The following is a 13104-nucleotide window of genomic DNA, read 5'->3' on the forward strand; positions in this document are numbered from 1 at the left end:
CCCAGTATCAGTGAACATGGTACACATACTACCACAGGAATTCCAAGCTGGAGATAAGAATCAAGAAAGACAGGAAGCTGATCCAATTCAGATCTCTAGTGAAGATTCACAAGCAAGTATGGTGTAAGATAATTTCGAAATGGTCACCCCGATGAAAGCTGAATATGAGAGCGAGGAAGTGGTAAGCATTAACCTCTCGTATCCATTTGAATATCCCTCGAATTCCATGACGCAGCATGTTAAGCCTTTGTACATTAAGGCCTTCTTCGATGGAGTTCAGTTAAACCGAGTCTTGGTGGATAATGGAGCGGCGGTGAACTTATTACCGAAATCTTCTTTGAAGAAATTAGGGAAGAGGAATCCCAGGTTGATCCCAACCAGTACAACCATCGCTGGTTTTGCTGGAGACAAGCAGATGGCCCAGGGAATTCTACCCATCAATCTCAGTGTGGGAACCAAGGACTGCATGACGGCGTTTTTTGTCATCGATAGCAATGCAAAGTACAATGCCTTACTTGGTAGAGATTGGATCCACACTAATAAATGCGTGCCTTCCTCTCTGCATCAAAAAATGATAATAGCTCTAGGCAATGGGAGGACGGAGGAAATTAATGCAGATCCTCAACCTTTCGTAGCCTGTGCTGATTTCGCAGAGGCCAAGTTGTATATTGACGGTGTGGCACCGCTCAGTATACTGATGGAATTCGATGGTTCAGCCGAAGAAACGGCTGATAAGGAAGTAGCACGCCTGAAGCATTTAGTCCAGGAGAGTGCTGGTGAAGAATTAGAGGTTAAAGATGACAATGATGCCTGGTTATAGGCAGCAAGATGAAGCACCAGAAGCCAGGCCTTTGGCTTTAATCAAATTTTCAATATTGGATATAAAGTCAATAGTCCAGAAAGTTCGAGAGCAGGAGAAAGAGGTCATGATGATTGGCTGCAAGCGGGAGAAGCAACAAGCCAGAGTTTTAACTCTTGATAAATACTGTGCATTGGACATAGAAACAAAGGTCCAAGAGATACAGGAAGAAGAATCCTTTTGGACAGATTTCGTCCATGAGGAGGAAAATAAAGAAGAGGAATCAAAGAGCCTGGAAGCAAAACACAGCAAGGAAATTCCTGCAGATTCAGAGAGGATCAAAGAAGGGGTTCCAGTAGGTACTCAGATACAAGACCCCTTAGAAGAAATAAATTTGGGGGAGATTCTGTACAACAACCCATTTATATAAGTGCTCGGTTGAGTTCTCCCGATAAGGACCAGTTGTTGGTTATTCTAAGAAGATATAAAGATTGTTTTGCATGGTCATACAATGAACTACCAGGATTGGATAGGTCATTAGTGGAACATATGCTTCCCATGAAGCCTAACTTCAAGCCATACAAACAGAAACCAAGAAGAATGGGTTCAGAGGTGATCCAGAAAGTCAAGGAAGAAATTCTTAAACTACTCAAAGCAGGCTTTATCAGAACAGCCAGGTATGTTGAGTGGCTATCTAACATTGTACCTGTAGTCAAGAAAAATGGCAAAATGAGAGTATGCATTGATTTTAGAAACTTAAATCTGGCAACTCCAAAAGATGAATATCCTATGCCTATAGTAGATTTGTTGGTAGATAGCTCGGCAGGACATCACATTTTATCAATGATGGATGGACACTCAGGCTATAACCAAATCTGCATTGCGGAGGAAGATGTTCACAAGACAGCATTTAGGTGCCCTGGGAATATTGGGACCTTCGAATGGGTTAAAATGCCGTTTGGCCTGAAGAATGCTGGGGCCACATATCAGAGGGCTATGAACACTATCTTTCATGACCTTATTGGTGGGTATTTAGAATGTTATATTGATGACATTGTGGTTAAATCCCAATCCATGGAGGAGCATTTGTTTCACCTAGAGGCAGCCTTTGAAAGAATGAGAAGGTTCAAATTGAAGCTTAATCCTCTTAAGTGTGCTTTTGGCGTATCATCTGGAAACTTCTTGGGCCATGTAGTACACAAGAAAGGAATACAGATCGACCAGAATAAAGCCAAAGCCATCATTGAAGCCAGACCTCCATCAAGTAAGAAAGAATTACAAAAGTTCCTTGGTCAGGTTAATTTTCTTCGAAGATTCATTTCTAACACTGCAGGGAAAACTAAAATTTTTTCTTCTTTATTAAGGCTGAAAGATGAAGAGGAATTTGTGTGGACAACGGAGCATCAAAATGCTTTCAATGGAATCAAAGCCTACTTGGCCAATCCTCCAGTACTGATGCCACCAAATGGCGTTAAGCCTTTAAAGCTGTACATAGCCGCAGCAGAAGACTCATTGGGAGCTTTCTTGGCCCAAGACAATGAGGAAGGCAAGGAGCAAGCTGTTTATTACCTTAGTAGGTTTTTAAATTCTTGCGAATGTAAATATTCAGCTGTAGAAAAGCTTTGCCTTGCACTGTACTTTGCTGTAATGAAATTAAGATATTACCTTTTGCCTACAACTGTCTTGGTAATTGCAACCACAGATTTGGTTAAATACATGTTATCTAGACCTATGTTGAGGGGAAGAATTGGCAAATGGGTATTAGCTCTGTCAGAATTTCACTTAGAATATGTGCCCCAAAGAGCAGTGAAAGGACAAGTGTTAGCCAATTTTTTGGCAGACCATCCATCTCAAACAGAGAATCAAGAAATAATGGAACTCAGTATAGCTAGTGTCGAGCCACGGCGAATGTGGTTTGATGGATCGAAAGCCAATGGCCTAATTGGAATTGGTATAGTAATTAAGTCACCACAAGGAATAGAGACCACACATGGTTTCAGAATAGATGAAGCTGCTTGTTCTAATAATCAAGCTGAGTATGAAGCTTTGATAGTAGGATTGGAAATTCTTATTGGATTACAAGTACATGCAGTGGATATATTTGGAGATTCCCAATTGGTTGTTAATCAAGTAAAATGGATTTTCAAGTGTCAAAGTATAAGTATGCTGCCATATTATGTTGTCGCATTACATTTGCTCTCTCAATTTGAAATAGTAAATGTAACTTATGTCCCGAGATTCTTGAATAATAGAGCTAACGACGTGGCACAGAAAGCTTCGAATTTCAAGAGTAAAGATGGTACCCATTGGGATGTGAGCCAAACGACATACCAAAAACCTATACCACCTCTAAGTAAGAGGAACATGGTTCTAGAAATCAATTATAATGATTTGCAGGAATAGGATTGGAGACATCCAATAATACAATACTTGGCTGGCCCATCTTCGAAAGCCAGTAGAAGAATTAAATTGCAATCTATGCAATATATCATATACAACAATGACCTCTACAAAAGAGGCGGAGATGGTCTATTGTTAGAATGTTTAGGGCCAAAAGAAGCATTAATAGCTATGGCTGAAGTTCACGAAGGTATCTGTGGTGCACATCAGCCTGGTGTAAAAATGAGGTGGCTGCTTCGAAGACATTCCTATTATTGGCCGACTATCCTTAAAGACTGCATAGAATATGCAAAGGGCTGCCAGGCATGTCAAAAGCATGGTATAATAAGGCATGTGCCCATAACTGATCTACACGCAGTAGTAAAGCCTTGGCCATTTAGAGGATGGGCCATGGATATGATGGGGAAAATACACCCCCCTTCTTCGAAGCATCATTGTTTTATTTTGGTGGCAACTGATTATTTCACCAAATAGGTCGAGGCCAAACCATATAAAGCTGTAGATCAGACGGAGGTTATTGGGTTCATTAAAGATTTGATCCATAGGTTTGGCATCCCACAAACGATAACGGTCGATAATGGGACTGTTTTTTATGGGAAAATGGTGAAGTCTTTTGTGGCTGAGTTCGGGATTAGCCTTGTGAATTCCACTCCATACTACGCACAAGCCAATGGTCAAGCTGAGTCATCTAACAAGTCCTTAAAAAAGGGAATACAAAAAGTTGTGGAAGATAATCCAAGAGATTGGCACAACTTATTGTTAGATGTATTGTGGGCTTATAGAACTTCCCCAAGGTCAAGCACAGGAGTCACTCCTTATGCCTTAGTTTATGGGCATGATGCAGTGTTACCAGTGGAGATTAATGTTAAATCCTTAAGGGAAAGATGCCAAGACCAGTTGGATCCTGGGCAGTACTATCAAAGTATGTGCTTGGAAATAGAAGATATAGATGAAGCTAGAATTTTGGCATTAAACAGCATTCTCTTTCAGAAGAGGAAAGCAGCCAAAAATTATAACAAGAAAGTCAAACACATTGGCTTTGATGAAGGTGATTTGGTGTGGAAGACAATACTCCCAGTAGGAATTAGAAGCCATAGATTTGGCAAATGGTCACCTAACTGGGAAGGACCATATCAAATTCATAGAGTTTTGCCTTTTGGGGCATACCATTTGAAAGATCTGAGTGGTCATGTGCATCCCAAAAAGATTAATGGCAGATATTTAAAACCTTATTTTCCAACTATTTGGGAAACACAGGGAATAAAATAAACAGTGAGTACAAGAACATAAACAAGGAAATGCTTTATAAAGAGTCAAGTACATTGTGCCATAAGTTGGCCCAAAAATCATTACAATGTTTTAGCTGTTTTTGTACAACAGATTTCCTATTAGTAAACGATGCAAACAGTTGAATAGCTGCAGTCATATCTTTCTTGTGATCAGCCAGTCCTTGATTGGTGATTTGCAGTTTGAGGTCAGTTCGGAGTAAGGCTTGATTCACTGCAGAAAGCTCTTCTTCAAGTTGAGCTTTCCTCTCCAGCAATTGAGTTCGGAAGTGAGAGGCAGAGAAGTGTTGTTCCTTAAGCGTTGATACTTCAGTATGCACTTGAGAAACAAAACTTTGATCTCTGACCAATTTCTCATCTGCGGCCTTAGCAGCGTGACAAATGCTGATATAAAACTCAATGGTAGCTGCTGCCTGAGATAGATGGTTAGAGACATCCATACCAGACTGCTCAGCAAGTTTGCAGCATTGAAGAAACCCGTTTTTTATTATAGGCCTTTGTAGAGCCTCGAAGGGAATCCTCGAAAAAGAAATTAGCAGGTCTAGACAGGTGTCCAAGTCTATCGAAGGCACAGAAGGTTGGCTGCTGGAGAAAGGAGAGCTCTCAAAGATTTCCAGCAAAGAATCAGCTAAAACTAATGGCTCAGTCTCCTCATCGAATGACGGAGAAGTAGAAGTGATGTCAAAAAGGCTAGCTAATCTTGCTTCAAAAATATCAATTTCATCAGTAGACATGAGGGGAGCAGAAAGAGTTGCCTTGGGAGACACAGAAGATTGCATAGCAACAGGAGAAATGGATGGAGCATCTTTGATGGTCTCCATGGTCCTGGTCACCAATGAATCAAGAGAAGGAGGGCTGGAGCTAGGTAAAGATGGTGAGTCACGAATTGGAGAGCTGTCAGCACTCATCAAAGACAAGGTAGCACTTGGAGCCTCCTTGAAAGGGGAGAGAGGAGCAAGACTCAGTAAAGAAGTAGATTGGGGAAAGTCAAGAGTCAAGTGAGAAGATAGGGAGCTAAACCAAGAGGAAAAGGTATAGGAATGCTTGGCCTCAGGAAAAGTGTAGAAAATCTAAACCCCGAAAATGGAAGTATGGTTTGAGTAGTCCCTACATCCTGCGTCTGATCTGCTTCGAATGAAACTGAGAGAGGTATCGGAAAGATGAGCTCAGAAGTTGCTGCTGCATGAGGAAGAAATATAAAGCGATGTCAAACCTTGATACCAAAGGCTAACAAAGGAAAAAATCGCAAAAAACATAAAATTACCTGCTCCAGAAGTATCGGCGATAATGGGGGAACTGTGAAGGGTATAAGCTCTGGCAGTCTGTTGTCGTCTTACAGTTTCCCTTTGTAGTGTGTCAGCAGCAGCAAGTTCGGCTCTCAGAAACTGTTGCTGCCGCCTCTTCTCAGCTCTTTCAAAGACAATCATGGCTTTAGGATGTTCTTGCCCTATTGTCTTGATGGTTGTTTTTTCGATGGTATCTTCGACTAAGATAGGAGCAGGAGCAGACACCTTTTTTCTCTTCTCTATGGCCTTGGCGATTGTCTCAGAATCAGAGTCTTCGACCATATCGGAAGGAGAAACAGTCAGCTTTCTTTTCCTTTTCCTCTGTATTGGTAGGGTCTGTTTTTTCTCAATTTCTTTCTCAACTTTTCCCTCAAGTTCTTCAAGCTGCGATCTAGATTCCAGAGAAATGAATTCATCTTCTGACTCTCTGGCAGTTACCGAGTCGGGTGAAAAGACGATCGTTTTCTTCTTTCTTTTTAAAAATAACTCTTCCTCTTCATCGGATTCTTCCTTTTTTTCCCTTTGAATATTGGATGTTCCCTTTTCGAGTTCAAAGAGGCTCCTTTTCTTTTGTAATTGGCCACCTTCACAAAAGAAGAATTGAAGATAAGGCAAATACATTATTAAAGACAAAAGGAGAAGAGACAAGGGTATACCTTTCTTTGAGGCAGCTCGAGTGACTCTGGGAGGAATTGAAGCAGCAGGAGCAGCATGTGCCAATTCTGAAACAGTGGAAGAAGTGACCTCCCCGGTTTCTTTGGACTTGGTCACATCTAACACTGTTAGTAGGCTTGAAGGTGGAATGGCCAGATAAATCTCCATGTTACTCACCCACCAGTTTTGGTACCTCTTTAATACGGTACCTTGAGGAATGAAAAGGGTGAATTCAAAGTTGGCCAAGTCATCTACAAATTTCAAAGTTGCCTCTTCTAGCCTTGATTTCCGAACTTTCAAGTCCCTTCTGGTGAGGCTGAGGTTTGTGTTGCTACAGAGGGGTATTGGGATCCCTTGTGAAAGGCCAAATTGTCTAGCAAACTGCGCTGGACAGTAAGGTTCAGCAATACATTTATATGCCTTTGGGTTTAAAGTCCCAATAAACAGCTCTCTGGGAATTAGAATGGAAGCCCATATATCCTGGTGAGCAAGTGAAGTACAGGACTGGTCACTTAGAAAATTCCTCAACCAAGATGGACCTATGGAAGGTTCGAAGGGACGAAAGCGGTAAGTAGGAAGGGAGGCTGGAAGCTGATGGAAGAAAGAGAAGTAAAAAGAAAAGGTAGAAGGGTAAAGTGAAGCATTGGCTATCCTCATGCCATGGGTAAGAGGGTTTGGCTCGGAAAATTTAAGGCATTTGGATTGTAATTCGGTAAAATAGGCGAAAAGCCAAAACTGAAGGATCTAGAATGGCCCCCCTTGATTAGCGTCTAAGGGTTTCTCACAAAAAATGGAGCAGACTCTATATACATGCCCTAGAACATGTGGGGCTAAGGCCACATTTTTCTGTAAAACAAAGGCTTTGGCAAGAGGGGCGAATTCAGGCATAATTCTCTGAGAGGAAGTGCAAAAAAGGAATTTACAAAGCCAATACAATAAGAAAGAAAAAAATTCCCTATCAGTCACAGGGCCCTGTCTTTTATTCTCAGCCCTAGCAAAATCACTATAAGATGAGTTAAGGGAGAGGAGAGAGAAAGGGACTGCTAAATCAGGATAATCTGGTCCAAAAGGAGTGCCAATAGGAGATAGTCCCAATAAATGGCAAATATCAAGAACAGTAGGGGCCATCATCCCACATCTAAATTGGAAAAAGTTAAAGACAGGGTTCCAAAAACATAGAGCAGCGGGAACAAGGAAAGGGTCTTCTGAAATAGTTACCCTAGACAGTCTGAGAGCATCGAGAAGGCAGAGTTCTTGAAGGTCCAGGGTCCTAGCAGGAATGACCCGATCATACCACTCTTGCCACTCTGGTCTCACCGTTGGCCAGCATCGGTGGGGGTGATTCATCCTCCAGTTCCTCCAGTCAAGACCACCTTCATAAAGAAGACATTGGTTTTCCAGTCGGGGATACAGGGCTGGGAGTTCGGCGAGGACTTCTTTGAATATGGGCCCGAGCACATAGTCTGACTGCACATGACGACGAGGGACAAAGATGCGTCCATCAATAGCGCTCTTCTCCCCAGCTTTGTACTTTTCGCATTCCGCGTCAATAATTCTCTTCAAGGCCACAGATGGGCTCATACGCTCTACAACCGATACTGAAGGAGAAGCCATTGACGGTATGTTTTTCGGGAAAGGAAGTGGAGAGAAGTCGACGATTGGTAATAAAAGGGGGTTTGTGCGATTAGAAGAGCAAGTGATTTCAGAACACAAAACAAAAGGGTTTTTAAAGCCTTCGTATTTGAAAATATATTACATGAGCTGTTAAGTATTAAAAGTACGAGTACAAAAGCTTCCTTCAACATTGATGCTTTTGGAGGGAAAACAAAGCCCGGTTGATTAAGACTAGCTTCGAAATAAGATATTTTTGCTTCGAAGCCGAGTCAAACGGCTTCGAAAACAGAGAAGCCAGCTTCGAAGTGGGTTGCCCTACCCAGGAAATAAAAATACTCGAGTATTTTAAAAAAAAAAAAAAGGGCTTAAAGACCTGTTTTTGGAGTTTTTTTTTAAACAAAGATAATGTCCTTCGAAGCAAAACTTGAGTTTCTTTAACACAGGTAATGTCCTCCGAAGCAAAACCTGAGTTTTTTTTTTACAAAGGTAATGTCCTTCGAAGCAAAATTTGAGTTTCTTTAAGGATGGGATTTGGTGTTCGAAACATCAAAAGCAACGATGACAATGACTAGATATTGGCTGTAGTCGAAACAGGTTTTGAATGTAAGATTGTTAGATTCGAAGCATTGTTTCCAATTGAAAATCAGCCAAAACTCAACTCCACAAATTGGAAAGGTTACGATTGGCTCATTTAGTGTTTTATTTAAAACAATTAAGTCCAAATTTAAAGAATGAAATTGTTCGAAGTTCAGAGTTGACTTTTAAAACACAAGTAAAAATACAAATGAAGACAGAGTCAAACAAAAACAAATTTTGTTCATATTAAGACCAGAGTGATTACATCAGCTGACCCTATCTCAGTATGAACTCGAGTTCATAAAAATAAGGAATGGAATAAATAACAAGATCATGAAATTTGGTCCAACAATGGTCAATGAACTTTTGTTCTTTCCTTATTCTATCTTCTAAATTTTCTACCATCGGCTGCATGAGTTGATGTGCTCTCACTTCATAGTAGAGCTCTTCAGCTTTTATTTCGAAGGCCACGTCTCTTAACCCTTGTTCCAATTCATCAATGTCTAATTCATCCCAATAGGCAGAGTCTTTATTCTTGAAATCATTGAATTCTTCCATAAAGTTCTCTGCTTCGTATTGAGTATGAATTCGAAGGGACGAAAGCTAGTCCAACGATTGTGTAGTAGCCATAGAATTACGATGCCAGTGAAGGAGTAATGGAAGTTGGTCTAGGAACATGTGAAGTTCTGCCTGAGCAAGGGGATTAAGGACATGACCCCTAGTCAGAATATCACAAGCCCATTGAAGGTTTGTGAGAGGGACTTCATCCTCGAGTACATTGAAAGGCAAGTGAGAAAAGGCTGCAAGCAGGAGTAGAGCCTGTTTCCGCTCTGCTGAGGTAGGAGGGGGTGGAGGTTTATAAGGGGGAAAGACTTTCTCCATGGATAGAGCAATCTTTAGTTTCTCTGTCCAGGAAAGAATTGGTGGGGGAGAAGGTGTGCATACTTTAACTTCGGGGGACGAAGAAGAAGATGTGGACGCTTCTGTTTCCGGGGATGATACGGGGGCAGAAGGAACAAAGGCATTAATATAATCAAGCCAGTCAGAAGAACAGAGCTTCGCCTTCTGGGCTAAGAATGATGGGTTATACCCTTGTGCTTCTTCTGGACGTGGGGCAGTGTGCACTATCTTTGTAGGCATGGAAGATGTATACCATGCTACAAGAAGATTCTCCTCCAGACTACGCCGATGGTCAATAGGCACGTAAGGATAAACAACTGAACTTCGAGCATAGGAGGGAAACTCTAAAGGGTCAGTAAACTCAACAAAATGATGGTTGATTCGCTCCCTTAAATCAGGAGTCTCAGGTACTGACCAGTTTGTCCAGTCAAAACTTCCAGTAGAGCCAGAAGAGGAAGCAGCTGCAGCTTTATCCCATACATAAATTTGCGAAGAAGAGTTGTTCAAATTCATATTTGTAATTTTACGAATCAGAGGTTTGAGAGCAGATTATTCGAACTGAAAAGGTAGGTTAGAAGGGAAAATTCTTATGTCTTTGATTTTAGCCTTCTGAATCAAAGGGTTAAGAGCAATGTGTTCGTAATCCAAAGGTCGGTAATCTGCAAAGGCGTCCATGACCTGAATATAGAAAGGTGGGTAAAGGTGGCTAATAAATGCATGCTTTCGACGAGGAATAGCATCGACATATGACTCTTCGTATGCCTCATCATTGGAAGAAAGAATTAATTTGGCCATGAAAATGTATCAGTCTGTTCGAATAATAAGACAGTGAAAGTGCTTAAGGATCAAGATGAGAGTATTAATACAGATGGTGTGTGACAGTTGCATTTCTGGGAAGATGCAAAACCCATGCACGTTCTAAGACGTGGGAAAAGGAACTCTGATCCACTAATATCACCAAGTCTTGGTTATATTAGTGCGGGGGGTAATGTTGGCTACACATTTTGTACTAAGCCAGTAACAATCCAACGCGTGGCAAAGTGAGGGTAATATGGGGAGACTAGGTAGGTCTTCGATCCTGACCATACACGTGGCAATTAATATTGGTTGTTATAAGATCTGAGTAGTAGCAGATCAATAAAAAGACGTACAGTGACGTGGCTTCAACGGTTGCTCACATTTCAAATTCAAATATAAGGGGGAAGCCTAACTGCAAGTGAAGGCGTAGTGGGACTACTTATAAGGTAGCATGATCAGCAACTACGGAGGAGCAGTTCGACGGTTTGAAGTACAATTCGATGGTTATCTTCGGAGAGTATAAATAACAGGAAGGACTTCAGAGAAGAGGACGGAGAAAAATCTAAAGAATCACTTTACATATTCCAGTGTTATTTCCTGTCCTTTATATTCTTGTATTTTTAGTTTCTGCGCTGCACTTCATTTGTAGGAGTAATTGTCAAGTATATTGCCGCTGTAATTCTCTACGGAACTGAGATCATTGTAAGTTCTTTTATACTAATGAAATACTCCAGTTTAGTTAACTGTTCTTATGTTCAGATTTTCTGAAGTTTAATTACCAGTAAGCCACCAGTAAAAGTCCTCTTTATTGAGGCCGAAAGAACCATCACACAATCGTCTGAATAATTGTTTGGCAATTCTGTAAGGACTGATTGATCCTTGCTGGCACGCTCATAATTACGAAAGTAACCTTCGAAAGCCAAAAAAGCCAACAAAACTATAAAAGCATACAAATAGAATAAGGAATTTTACACACTGTTTAAATGCAATTTCGTTGCATTAAGAATATTAAATGTCAACTCTTGATTTATTTTTATTTTTTTATAAATATTTGTATTTACTTATTTATTATTTGGGTTTTGTTAGCACATGTTAACATATTTTGTCTGATTACATGTCATACATGAAAGTGAGTTTAATAAAAGATGTACAATACTTATCATGTGCCCTAAGGGCACACGTTAACAAGACTCTTATTAATTTTATAGATTGTTGTTGAGCAATTGTGTCTGTTGCCACTATAACATAAGGAATCAACCTACAGAGTTATTGTAGTTATCCATACAAGAGCTAGTGAATTGTGTCAAACCAGAGAACAAAACTTGCTATACCTATTCCATAAATACAGGTTACAGATATGGAATATGGAATAAGAATCGAGGCGAATTGTCCTTTTATAACCAAAAAAACAACCATGTTGTGAAAAGCCCAACCATATGATAATTTCTATGTAGTTAGTTTTTTTTTTCATTCTTTCTTTCTTTCTTTTTTAATCTTATTTGGCCTGGTTATTTTGACTCACAATTTGGCATGTGTATGTTTTTAAGGTTATTTAATTTTTATTCTTGGTTTTGGAGATTTGAGACTACTATTCTTCTTCAGAATTAGCATTTCACTCCACTTGTTATGCCCTTCCAAACCATTATATAGGCATCTATCTCCTCAATGGATGGCTAGGACCATCTTGGTTGAAGGGTCATTATTAAATTTCTAGAATATTCTAAAATCCTCTCATTATATATTTTAGAATTTTTTAAACTATTCTAACACATAATAGATTTTTATTTTTTTATTTTATTTATACTTATTAAAAATATTGTAGAACTTTATGAAAACTTCTGAAACCTTTTGAAATCTTCTAGATTTGTCTAGATTTCTTGAGACTTCTCCGATATTCCAAATTCTTCTAGGATGTTTTAGAATCTTCCGAATTTCTTTAGAACTTTTTGAAATTTTATAAATTCATGTGGAAACTTCTAAAGTCTTTTTATCTTGATACTTTTTATATATTTTTGTGAGAGATTGAAGGGAAGATCTTGATAGAGCCATTTGTGTTCATTCAGCTTAAAAATGTAACGCCCCGAAATAGTTGCACTAATCCATCTCCTAACAACCAATACATAGTAACAAAAATGAAATGATAAGCTTTCATTAATCAATGTTTGATATACAAAAGGTGGCACATGCAATATACATTCATAAATGGTACATCCTGAATTTACAGCAAGTGTTACAAGATTATGAAAAGAAATGAAAGGTAAACAGATAGTCATATGCTCTAAAGGTTTACATCTTTTCAAATTAATGCCTGGGTAGATCAAAAGTGAGTCTTAAGTTCAATACAGATAAAATCCTAGGCTTGTACAAAATTGAATACAAAATAATAACACTAAGCCTTCAGCTCCACAGTCCTCCTAAGCTAGGTTCTTGGTGGAGGCATATCACTAGCACCTGAAAATAATTTTTCCCACATAAGGTGAGCCAAAACCCAATAGAAACACTACAACACAATGTATAAATCTTAACGAAGCCATAAGGTTTTATGCATATGTAATGCCAGTACCAAAACATTTATATCCTTTTTCAAAAGTCGAGCCATGCCAAGTTTATATAACAATTTTCAAAACCATGCCCTTTATAATAGAAAACATGGGAAATCTTAAACCAGAACAACCTTTTACGGATATTTTATCCATGGGAAACCATCAAACGACACCCATGTAAACCAATACAAGCGCTGTTATTGCCATTTTACGGATATTTCATCCGCGAAAATCTGCACCCATGTATA

General features: G+C 39.6%; 1 protein-coding gene across 3 annotated transcripts in view; it reads right to left on the bottom strand.

Annotated features, from left to right (window-relative positions):
- Positions 1-12443: 12443 nt before the first annotated feature.
- The window catches only part of LOC145789340 (uncharacterized), a 30813-nt gene continuing 30152 nt past the window's right edge, over positions 12444-13104 (bottom strand). For all 3 annotated transcript variants that reach the window (XR_014364658.1, XR_014364659.1, XR_014364660.1), the window contains one exon: positions 12444-12764. The gene's annotated coding sequence lies outside the window, so the exon portion shown is untranslated. The remainder of the gene's footprint in view (positions 12765-13104) is intronic.

Source organism: Camellia sinensis, chromosome 3 (genome assembly GCF_055761805.1).
Source record: "Camellia sinensis isolate YWXY chromosome 3, ASM5576180v1, whole genome shotgun sequence".
In the NCBI taxonomy this organism is placed as follows: domain Eukaryota; kingdom Viridiplantae; phylum Streptophyta; class Magnoliopsida; order Ericales; family Theaceae; genus Camellia; species Camellia sinensis.